We start from the raw sequence: 12,459 nt of genomic DNA, 5'->3' as shown, positions 1-12,459 counted from the left end.
CAAAAATTGAAGACTCACCTGTTCCGATTAGCAGGCCTGGCTTAATTACAACTGTCCCTCCTGGCAAATGTATTATTATCTGGTTATCTTAGGGTTTTTTAATCTGTTGTGTCTGTTTTAGGGATTTTAAAAAAATTATATTTATTTAGCTTTGTACAGTTCTTTTAATTGTATTTTAACCTCCTCCAAACTGTACATATTTAATTTTTTATTGTATTTTTGTGATATTCTCTATGGACTGTACACCGCCCCGAGTCCCTTCTGGGAGAGGGGGCGGTCTAGAAGCACAAATAAATTGAAATTGAAATTGAAATTGCTAGGTTGGCAGAAGCTGGGACAAGTAACAGGAGCTCACTCCATTACGCGGCGCTAGGGATTCAAACCGCCAAACTGCCGAACTTCTGATTGACAAGCTCAGCGTCTTAGCCGCTGAGCCACCCCTTTGTTATAAAACACGCTAAAAACATTAACTGGCAATCTCGCCAATTTATTTTCTTTCTCTCTACAAATCAAAACTATTTATTTCTTGTTTGCATGCTCTACCACCTCCATCAAGTCTCCGCTCTTTGCACTTACAAAGAAAGAAAAAAAACCCAACACGTGAATGCTATAAAAATATCAGCAGCCTTAAGCAATTAAAAGTTCGTAGAAATTCGCAGAGGTAGGGGAAAAGTTAATGGTGGCCTTCCAATATGAAGTGAATGAACTGAAAAACATCGTTGGACCCGCTTTGCCATCTTTCGGAAAAAGATGGAGACAACCAAAGATTTGATGGGGGATATGGACAAAGCAGGGTGGGGTCGCAGCGGCTCAGTAGCTAAGACGCTGAGCTTGTCGATCAGGAAGGTTGGCAGTTCGGCGGTTCGAATGCCTAGCGCTGCGTAACAGAGTGAGCTCCCGTTACTTGTCCCAGCTCCTGCCAACCCAGCAGTTCGAAAGCATGTAAAAAGTGCAAGTAGAAAAAATAGGAACCACCTTTGCTGGGAAGGGAACAGTCAATTAGGGGTGATACTGGAAGAAGTGCCTTTGCCTTCTGTTGGTGGGGGTGGAAAGATTCCCCTTGTGATTGTGGTGCTGGTGTGCAAACCGTTAAGCGTGCAAGATTGTCAAAAGATGTCTGTGCTCTGGTTCCTTAGAAGCTTTGTTTATAATTATGTCGGTTCTGTGTATGTGTTCACTTCTCTCATGTTCTCATCATATGCCAAATAAAGTATAAGTTGTCATTTAGCAACTGTTGAGAGCTCATCTTAACAACCTCTTCCAATGTTTTGTAGCCACTCACCCTTTGGTGAAGTCTCCCATGGACTCGTAATAGCAATAGCACTTAGATTTATATACCCCTTTGTAGCCCTCTCTAAGGGGTTTACAGAGTCAGACTCTCCCCCCCCCCCAAAAAAAAACAATCTGGGTTCTCATTTTACCGACCTAGGAAAGATAGAAAGCTGAGTCAACCTTGAGCCAGTCAAAATTGAGCTGGCATTGGGCAGAGTTTGCTTGCAATACAGCATTCTAATCACTGCATACCACTGATGAAGTGGGTGGGTGGGTGGATAGGTGGATGGGCAATAGCACTTAGACTTGTATAGCGCTGCACTGTGCTTTCCAGCCCTCTCTAAGCAGTTTACAGAGTCAGCCTATTTGCCCCCAACAATCTGGGTCCTCATTTTACCCCTCGGAAGGATGGAAGGCTGAGTCAACCTTGAGCCAGTGAGGATCGAACTGCTGGCAGTTGGCAGAGTTAGCCTGCAATACTGAATTCTAACCACTGGGCACCATGGGTGGGTGGGTGGATGGATGGATGGATGGATGGATGGATGGATGGAAGGAAGGAAGGAAGGAAGGAAGGAAGGAAGGAAGGAAGGAAGGAAGGAAGGAAGGAAGGAAGGAAGGGCAATAGCAATAGCACTTAGACTTATATACCGCTTCACAGTGCTTTACAGCCCTCTCTAAGCAGTTTATAGAGTCAGCCTATTTGCCCCCAACAATCTGGCTCCTCATTTTACCCACCTTGGAAGGATGGAAGGCTGAGTCAATCTTGAGGAAGGCAGGCCAGTCGAGAGAAAACCCATATATACCATATTGCTTATGGAGAGGACTTCCACACCATCACACCCAGCTTCGAAGACATTGTTGATGCCCACAACCTTGCCAAATTACTATTGTGTAGAATTTTGAAAATACTTTTGAAAACGTCCTTGCTCTCTGCAAGGGCCTTTCCCTCCAACCCAGAGGTTTTCCTACAAATTGGAAGGTTTTTTTCCGCCCCCCCCCCAAACTAGAAAAAGGCAAATGAAATTACAATCCAGGAAGCCAAGGTCTTCGTGTTAATAACGCCTCAAGGAGTTCCCACAAAGCTTTGTTCCTTCGACTTTAAAGTCAGGATAGCTTCAGAGACTGGTCAGATGACCGTGTGAGGCTGGGTGTGGTCCCAAGATCGTTCCAGGAATAAACGATGCAATGTGGGGGAAATGCATTCTTCACACGCAGTCCTCGCTTTCTGCAGGAGCATTTCCTGAAGGATTCCTTTGATGCCCTACAGTAGGACGTTTGCGTTCGTATTGAACCGATGTCGTTTGCTGAGAATATCTCCAGGCAACAGAAGACCTCAATCCTAGAAATGTTTTAGTCTGGCCATGCTACCAATGAGGCTGCAAACTAAGTATACGGTAAGGAACCGCCCCTGCAAACCTAGGACAGTTACAGGAATTGCCAATGAATTATCAACGCATCTCAATGAATGGAATGGAATAGAATAGAATAGAATGCAGAGTGGAGTGGAGTGGAGTAGAATAGGAGAAGAATGGAATGGAATGGAATAGAATAGAGAAGAATGCAATGGAATAGAATAGAATAGAATGCAGAATGGAGTAGAGTGGAGTGGAGTAGAATAGGAGAGGAATGGAATAGAATAGAGAGGAATAGAATAGAATGGAGTAGAGTGGAGTAGAATAGGAGAGGAATGGAATGGAATGGAATAGAATAGAGAGGAACGGAATAGAATAGAATAGAATGCAGAATGGAGTAGAGTGGAGTGGAGTAGAATAGGAGAGGAATGGAATAGAATAGAGAGGAATGGAATAGAATAGAAATAGAATAGAATAGGAATAGAATAGAATGCAGAATGGAGTGGAGTGGAGTAGAATAGGAGAGGAATGGAATGGAATAGAATAGAGAGGAATGGAATGGAATAGAATAGAATGCAGAATGGAGTAGAGTGGAGTGGAGTAGAATAGGAGAGGAATGGAATAGAATAGAATAGAAATAGAATAGAATAGAATGCAGAATGGAGTGGAGTGGAGTAGAATAGGAGAGGAGAGGAATGGAATAGAATAGAATGCAGAATGGAGTAGAGTGGAGTGGAGTAGAATAGGAGAGGAATGGAATAGAATAGAATAGAAATAGAATAGAATAGAATGCAGAATGGAGTGGAGTGGAGTAGAATAGGAGAGGAATGGAATGGAATAGAATAGAGAGGAATGGAATAGAAATAGAATAGAATAGAATAGGATGCAGAATGGAGTAGAGTGGAGTGGAGTAGAATAGGAGAGGAATGGAATGGAATAGAATAGAATAGAATAGAATAGAATAGAATGCAGAATGGAGTAGAGTGGAGTGGAGTAGAATAGGAGAGGAATGGAATGGAATAGAATAGAGAGGAATGGAATAGAATAGAATGCAGAATGGAATGGAATAAGATAGAGAGGAATGGAATAGAATAGAATAGAATAGAATAGAATAGAATGTGGAATGGAATAGAATAGAATAAGAAGAATGGAATGGAATTCTTTATTGGCCAAGTGTGATTGGACACACAAGGAATTTGTCTTGGTGCATATGCTCTCAGAGTATATTCATAAAAGGACAAAAAGAAAAGAAAAAGAGGGAAAAATACATTCATCAAGATACAACACTTAATGATAGTCATGGGATAAAATAAGCAATCAAATCATACTAGGAAACAATATAAATTGTAAGGATACAAGCAACAAAGTTACAGGCCTGCAGTCATAAGTGGGAGGAGATGGGTGATAGGAATGATGAGAAAACGAATAGTAATGCAGACTTAGTAAATCGTTTTGACAGTGTTGTGGGAATTTGTTGTTAAGCAGAGTGATGGCATTCAGGAAAAAACTGTTCTTGTGTTTAGTTGTTCTGGTGTGCAGTGCTCTATAGCGTCGTTAGGAGGGTAGGAGGTAGGACTCTTGAGTTGGAGAAAGCCAAGCTGATGGATTTATTTTATCATGATGTGCCCAAATCTTTTGTAACCAAAAGTTCTCCTGTTCATCTTTTTAAAGGAAGAGAAGGCTCAGAGCCCTGTGTCAGACCTGCCCCAATCCAACCCCTTAGAAAAGAGAGACCCTTGACTCCCATTTAGCTGAAGTGATGGGTTCTTTTATTGAAAGGCGCTGGCTGCAGTAGAGTCAGGCCAGAACTGAATTTCCCAAGCAAAAGCATACAAACGTCCTGTCGATCCATCCCACCCCACCCCACCCCTTGTCTAGCCAATTGCCATCCAATGAGCTGGGGTCTTAGGTACCTTGGGAATGTCGGGTGTTTTTGGTGCAATCGACATCCTTCTCCCAGTATCTCTGGCATTTCAGTGTCCACGAACTGGCTCAAAGCATCCCCGGTCTTCCTCAACTATCATTTCCCCCTCTTTATTTCCCATCACATACTAACACAGGTTTATTTCCCATTTATTCATTTCTCCCCCCCCCCATGCTTTCTTCCCCCCCCCCGGCCTTTGATGGCAGGATGCCAGCAAGGCGCCAAGCTGAAGATGGCAGACCTGACACCCTGCGGGACTAACAGAGTAACAGAGTTGAAAGGAACCTTGGAGGCCTTCTAGTCCAACCCCCTGCTCAAGCAGGAGACACTACACCATTCCGGACAAATGGATGTCCAACTTCTTAAAAACCTCCCGCGATGGAGCACGAGCACCCACGATTTCTGGTGGCAGGCTGTTCCACTAGTTAATCGTCCTCACTGTTAGGAAGCGTCTCCTTAATTCCAGGTTGCTTCTCTCCTTTGTTTAGTGTTCATCCATTGTTTCTTATCCTGCCTTCTGGTGCTTTGGAGAATAGCTTCTTCCTTGTGGCAGCCCCTCAAATGTTGGAAGACTGCTATCACGTCACCTGAATATATATTTTTTATGCATGTAAAAAACAAGATCAGGGCTTCAAACAACGTCCTCTTTACTTTCTGAAACTCCTGCTTCTGCAAAGAGAACCCCCTGCCTCACCATCTCCCACCCTTCTCTTGCCCCAAGCAGAAAGGCAAGTGTGATGGCAGATTCTTTTCTTTCCAGAATTTGTTTTACTTTTTATTCTCTTTCATACCATTCTAAGTATAGATTCACATAGTTATTCTTCTTCTATACATTTATCATTCTTATACATTTGTTATTTCATTTAATAGGTTATAATATACATTTTGGGTCGCTTTATTTATCATCCCTTCCTCCTGTTGTAACACCACCTTATTTTCCCTTTCTTTTCTCCCTCCCTCCCTTCTCTACTTCCTTCCTTCCTCCTCTCCTTCCCCTTCCTTCTTCCCTTGCCTTTCTCCCACTCCTCCTCTTCCCCTTCCTACCTTCTCTCCTTCTCTTCCTCTCCCATCCTCCTCTCCTCCCCTTTCTTCTTTCCCCCATCTTCCTTTCATGTTCTCCTCCTTTCTCTCTTTCGTTTCTATTATTATAGGTGTCTCTTTCCGGCCTCAGTTTATATTTCCTTGGGATGGTATTTTTGCAGACCCAAATATAATTTGATATTATTTCTTATTCCCTTAGCTTCGCTAATGTATCCTAGCTATATTTTCCTCCCCTTTATATCTCGCTTTTGGATGTATACTTATATATTTAATATTTTCTTTTCTGTTTTCCCTTCCCTCCCCCCTTTTTTCCATTTAACAGTGCCTCGTCTGGGTTCTATATCTTCTCCCTATTTTCTTTTCTAGTTTCCTTTCTGGTGGCAGATTCTGACGATGAGGAAGTTGGGGAGGATCTTGGGCCAGTTCTGGAGTCTGGGGAATGCTCTGATGGATGCTTTGTGTCAGATTCAGAGATAGTCAGGGCCATCCAATACTTCCCAGCCACCCCAGAGGCTGAGATAAGTGAGAAGAAAGAACAGCTGGGGCTGTTCCAGATGCACGTATACGCAGAGCAGTTAGGAGAGGTGAACAATGGAGGACAAGGAGTTGACTCGGGAAGCAAAGCACACATGGACGCTTCCCGAGTTAACTCCTTGTCCTCCATTGTTCACCTCTCCTAACTGCTCTGCTGAATGTCCCCTCCCTGGCTGGGGAATAAATAAGGAGGAAAGAGGAGTGGTTGTCGTAGGAGACAACAGTTTGTATTTCTGAAGACTTTGCTCATTGCATTTCATGCCACAAATACTCCTTGCCGGAACTTAATTTTGCAGCATTTCAGCTGGGAGTTCACAGCCTTGCAATTGTCGCAAGGAACTGATAAGGTCGGTACTGCAGTTAACTCCTTGCCTGGACTTTTTGGTGGGTGAATGCAATTAATTCACAAGAGTTAAAGAAAGAGGGGGGGGGTTGTGACAAGGATACTGTTTCTTGCTTCTGCTAAGGCAGGGGTGTCCAAACCTGGGAACTTCAAGACTTGTGGACTTCAACTCCCAGAGCTGGAATTCTGAGAGTTGAAGTCCGCACGTCTTAAAGTTCCCAAGTTTGGACACCCCTGTGCTTAAGGCTAAGGATCAGCACATCCAGCCCACCTCCCGTTCCAAGGCTAAACTTCGGAGATGAGAAACAGCCCCACAAAGGCTCCTTTTAGGTGTAACCCAGCCGGCCCTGGGCCTCGGATCTGACATGCAAGATGTATTATCAGTAAAGTTAGCTTGAAAAAAAAAATCAGATGGGGGGGGGGAGAGAGAAAGGGGGAGCATCTGTTTCTAATGAGAGGTACAAATTTAGACCTAACTCGGCATGAATCACAGTATCTGGCAGGGGCCAGGTTTTTCTACATTGATGCCATTGTAATGAGCCCGAATGGAGGAAGCACGTCTGGAGAATCTAGGGATGCCGATGGGGGGGGGGAGGTGGACATGTAGAGCAACTGCTACTTTGTGGTTAACAGCCTCCCCCCCACTCCCCATCCCAGGCTTTGGGAGGGGTGCCATGTGCAGGGGTCTTGTTCTCCCCTTCTTTCTCAGCAAAGCCACATCTGGGCAAGGCTTTGGAAACACCCCCTCCCTCCCCGGAAGAAATGATGGCTTTCAAAGTGCCACAAACAGCTTGTCAAAGCTACTGAGCAACTAAGTGAGAGGGGCCCCCACCCCACCCGCCCAGCTCCCTCAGGCTTGGCAAGTGGGACAGGGAGCTCCCCGAAATGAAAACCAGGTTGGCGAAGCTGCGGCTGAGCTTCGGCCTGAGGAGGGGCTGTTCGGTGGGATTTCTCCACTGAGTGCCTCGCTCTGCGCAAAGGGATCACTGAACGGAGCGGATCTGTTCTGCTTTGCTCTTCCCTTCATTCAGAATGGGTTGGGGGCAGCCAAGAGCCGTGGGGGGCTCCTACCCGGAGCAGAGTTGGGTCTTTGGGGTGAGCTCGGCAAAACGGGGGTTCTTCACAGGAGGATTAATGGACGGGAATATCAGGGGGACTTTGCTTTGCTGGAGGGAGGGAGGGGAATAAAAAAAGGGAGGGTGGGATGAGAGAGTCTCAAAACCCCAAAGGAAAAATGAACAAAGAGACAAGATAACTGTGGAAAATTGACAGTGATCTGAGCGTGGTTGGGAATGGAAAGAATGGGACATGGAAAGGGAAGAGAGATGGAAAGGATTTCCCCAGATTTCAAGGTATAGAAGGAGAAAAAGGAGAAGAATTGATGGATTTAAGGAGAGGAACTTTGTCAAAAGCACTACTGATAACCAAAGATAAGCTGATTAAAGAAGCTGATGGAGGGTTTCGAGAATTTATAAGACATGCAACAAGGTGTGAAGAGAAGTCCACACAAAGTTGATTAAGGAAAAAAACCAGAAGATTAATCCCACATAAGGCAAAAGAAATAAGATTGTACTACTACTGGAGAGACACAGGTTGAGATATGAAAACTATTAACAAAACACTAGCTAAATAGTTAAAATTAGAGCATTATGTTAAAAATGAAGTGATAATGGATATAGCTAGATAGATAATTGATAATGATATAATGTATACATATGTATTGGTTTGACAAGAGGAAATTTGGTATAAATTTTAAATGGTGACCATGAAAGGAAGTTTTGAAACTTAAGTTATGCATGAAAGCCTATAATATTGAAATTGGAAATAAATTGTAAACAGTGGTTAAGAAAGGAGGTTTAGAAACTTTGTTATTAAACATAATTAATTTTTATTTAGAACGTTTCACAAAGATAGAATGTTGTTGGATGATATTGAAAATAGACAATGGAATGCCATTATGTGGTTTTGCTTTGAATTTTGGAATATTTGTTATAAAGGGACATTAAAATATATATAATATATATAAATGTTGATGTAAAATATATAATTTGATATGGATTACAGGTGTGATTGTGGAAGGGATGCACGAAGGTTCTTTGTAACCAATTGACACACTTTTTATAATTTGTAATGAAATATGTTTTTATGGTATTTGTTGTGCCTTGTTTGTGTCTATTCAAAAAATATTTTTTTTTAAAAAAAAGTCGGGATGAACTCAAAGTGTTGTGAATAATCAACAACAAATGGTTGGCCAAACCACTGTCAAAATGTAGCTGATTGTTGGAAAGCCATACCTTCACATCTCCTCCAGCATCTTTCAGAGGAGAGAAAAAAGAACACTTAGAAGATTATTATATACTTTATTCATTAAACATGAAACTCAGCAACTGAACATTCAAAAATGCATCACAAATACCATTGACTGGTGCTAATGACCCTTTCAGAGGAGAGAAAAAAGGACACTTAGAAGATTATTATATACTTTATTCATTAAACATGAAACTCAGCAACTGAACATTCAAAAATGCATCACAAATACCATTGACTGGTGCTAATGACCCTTTCAGAGGAGAGAAAAAAGGACACTTAGAAGATTATTATATACTTTATTCATTAAACATGAAACTCAGCCAACTGAACATTCAAAAATGCATCACAAATACCATGGACTGGTGCTAATGGTTGATACAGGTTGCCGCCAGCATCCTAGGTATCAACCAGTCATCCAGATGTTTTTCGATGACTGGCTGATGAATTCTGGGAATTGGATTCTACAGGTCTTCAAATTGCCAAGGTTCAACCTTGTATACGGTCTCCTGCCAGAGCAGGGGGTCGGACTAGAAGACCTCCAAGGTCCCTGCCAACTCTTGTTACTCTGTATTCAAATGCTGATTCCGACTGGCCACTAGATGGCACCAATCTTTTACTTTTCAAAATCCCACTGCTTGTTGCACAACACAAAACCTCGGCAACAGTTGTATCTACATTTCTTCTTGGCCTTTGCTGCACAGTTTGTTAAGCTTCAACCTTAAGTCAATTTTCTTTGACTTGTTCGTATTCTGTCTTCGTGTGCAGCAGGTGTTATTTTCCCCCAAACTTCAAAAAATTAAAAATGTGGGAGCTTCAACTTCTAGAATTCCCCAAATTAGTACGGGATTCAATTGAAGACAACCCAAAGGTGCTTCCCCCCCTCCCCCTCCACACACACACACAAGAGGCAAACGGGACTTTCTGGTTTTTCTTTGAAGTTGTTTCGCTTCTCATCCAAGAAGCTTCTTCGGCTCTTCAAGTTGCCAAGTTCGAGAAATGCTGTGCCTAATCGGGAAAATTGATGGTTAAAAGAGGTTTGCATGGACAGAACATGGGCTCACTCAGTAAGGGCAGGCTTTCACTACGCAGAGGTGCAATTCCAGAGCTTTCAATCCACCCTGGATCTTTCTCTTGAGAAACTTCCTGACAGTGAGAACCATCAACCGACGACGTTGCTTTCGGAAGTTGTGGGAGCTTCATCACTGGAGGCTTCCCAGAAGAGACTAGATGACCTACAAGGTCCCTTCCAACTCTGTTATTCTGTTATTATTGTTGTTCAGAAGTTGTGGTTGCTTCATCACTGGAGGCTTTCAAGAAGCGACTCAACTGCCATTTGTCAGAAATAGTGTGTAGGGTCTCCTGCTTGGGGGGGAGGGTTGGACTAGATGACCTCCAAAGTCCCCTCCAACTCTAGTATTCTATATTCAATGGAACAGAAGTTGCCTTCGGAAGTTGTGGGAGCTTCATCCCTGGAGGCTTTCAAGAAGAGATTGGACTGCAATCTGTCAGAAATGGTGTAGGGTCTCCTGCTTGGGTGGGGGCTGGACTAGATGACCTACAAGGTCCCTTCCAACTCTGTTATTATTGTTATTTAGAAGTTGTGGTTCCTTCATCCCTGGAGGCTTTCAAGAAGTGACTGGACTGCCATCTGTCAGAAATGGTGTAGGGTCTCCTGCTTGGACTAGATGACCTTTAAGGTCCCTTCCAACTCTGTTAATCGAATTGTATCAGAAGTGTATCTCCAGAAGCTTCACCTATCCAGACATCCAAAGTTCACCAGCTTTCTTCAGTGGTTCCACGTTTTACTTTAATATTCTTATTGCATTATGATTCTAGTATATTCCTCCCTCCCTCCCTGCCTTCCTTCCTCCCTCTGGAGGCCAACTTCCAGTCAACTTCCCCAAAGGCGGAAGGGCATGAGCGAAGATGCCTCTGAGAGAGTGCAGAGTTCCTTCAGTCCCCACCCTTTCCCTGTTCTGCGAGAAAAGGGAGACACCCCAAGTCCTCTTATCCCCGGATTCCCCAGCAGTCCCCCAGAGGGGAGGAAAGAAGAGAAAGCATCTGAGCACGTGCAGATCGCTTCTTGCCCTCTCTTGCCCGCTTCGAGACTGTAAAAAAAGAGCTAACTCTCCAAAAGGGGAGAAGAGATGGGGCGCCTCTGAGCACGTGCAGAGAGGTCTTTCTCCCTCCCTCGCCGCCCCCGAGATTGCAGGAAAAGAAAGAGCAGCCCCGCTCCAGTGCGTAGAAGGGATGGCCTCTGAGCGCATGTAGAGTTCTCCCCCAGGAGGGAGGAGGCGAAGGTGCCCCTGAGCACGTGCAGACAGCTCCCCCCCTCGAGATTTCAGGGGGGGGGGAAAGGCGCCTCCTCTCCACCGGGGAGAAGAGATGGGAGGACCTCTGAGCACGCGCAGAGTTCTCCGTCTAGAGGGAGTGGGGAAAGAGGCGGAGGTGCCCCTGGACACGTGATTGCAGTGGGGGAGAGAAAAAAGGAACCTCCTTTCCACCGTGGAGAAGAGACCTCTGAGCACGTGCAGAGAGGTCTTTCTCCCCCCCCCCCCCCACCCCAAACGAGATTGCAGGAAAAGAAAGACAGCCCCGCTTCCAGGGGGTAGAAGGGATGTCCTCTGAGCGCGTGCAGAGTTCTCTCCCTGGAGGGAGGAGGAGGAGATGTCCCTGAGCACGTGCAGAGGGCTTCTTCCCCGAGATTGCAGCCGGGGGAGGGAGGAAAAAGCAGCCTCCTTTCCACCGTGGTGAATAGACACCTGAGCACGTGCAGAGGGCTTCTCCCTCGAAATTTAAGGGGGGGGGAGAAAGAGCAGCCCCGTTTCCATTGGGTAGAATAGATGAGATAGCCTCTGAGCACGTGCAGAGTTCTGCCCCGGGAGGGAGGAGGCGGAGGTGCCCCTGAGCACGTGCAGAGGGCTTCTCTCCCGAGATTGCAGCGGGAGGGAGAGAAAAAAAAGGCAGCCTCTTTCCGCCCCCCCCTCGCCCCCGTGGAGAAGAGACCTCTGAGCATGCGCACAGTTCTCCCGGGAGAGGGGGAGAGGCGGGCCGGCCCTGTGTGCGGGCGGGGCTCTCTCCGCGGCGGGCCCCCAGTGCGCAGGCGCGGCCCCTCCCTCCCCTCCTCTTCCTCCTCCCCCCTCCCTCCCCTCCCCTGCTGGGCTGGCGGCGGCGGCGGCGGCGATTTTCATGCTTTTTGCGGCAGCCGCAAGTGAGGTGAGTCGCAGCCCCGCCGCCCCCTCCCCGGACAGCCGCGACCCCCGGGGAGGGAGGGGAGGGTGCCGCCGGGGGGCGAGGGCGGGCAGGGGTCCCCTCCGGCTCCCCCGGCGCCTTTGCAGGGCTGCAAGAAGGACCCCCCCCAAGGAAAGGCGTCTTTGGGGCGGGGGGCGCCGGGAGGAGGAAGAAAGGGAGGGGTGGTCCCTGGGGGAGGGGGCTTCGGGGGGGGGTCTGCGCCTTTCTCCCCTCCGCAAGGGAGAGGACGCTCCCCCAGCCTCGCACTACACCCCCCATCGTTCCCAGCCGCCCCCCAGCCTGGTTGGGGGAAGCCATGCGGGGGAGGGGCCTTTCTGGATCCAAAGCCAGCCCCCCTCCCCATAATAGGGGGGCATGTCTTATGCAGACCCTTATTTGGGGGTGGGGGTCCACTGGAGTGAAGCAGCCCCCCATAATGCTTACATAAGTCA

At 46.2% G+C, this 12,459-nt stretch overlaps 2 protein-coding genes across 2 annotated transcripts in view; one reads left to right on the top strand and one right to left on the bottom strand.

Moving 5' to 3' along the window:
* B3GNT9 (UDP-GlcNAc:betaGal beta-1,3-N-acetylglucosaminyltransferase 9) overlaps window positions 1-12,459 on the bottom strand; it is a 354,533-nt gene that overhangs the window by 261,911 nt on the left and 80,163 nt on the right. The window lies entirely within an intron of this gene.
* PHAF1 (phagophore assembly factor 1) overlaps window positions 11,911-12,459 on the top strand; it is a 60,102-nt gene continuing 59,553 nt past the window's right edge. The window contains exon 1 of the mRNA XM_081963370.1: window positions 11,911-11,992. The gene's annotated coding sequence lies outside the window, so the exon portion shown is untranslated. The remainder of the gene's footprint in view (window positions 11,993-12,459) is intronic.

Source organism: Natrix helvetica (assembly GCF_964273705.1).
Source record: "Natrix helvetica genome assembly, chromosome: 10".
NCBI lineage: Eukaryota > Metazoa > Chordata > Lepidosauria > Squamata > Natricidae > Natrix > Natrix helvetica.
This window is presented reverse-complemented; position numbering and strand designations above follow the sequence as displayed.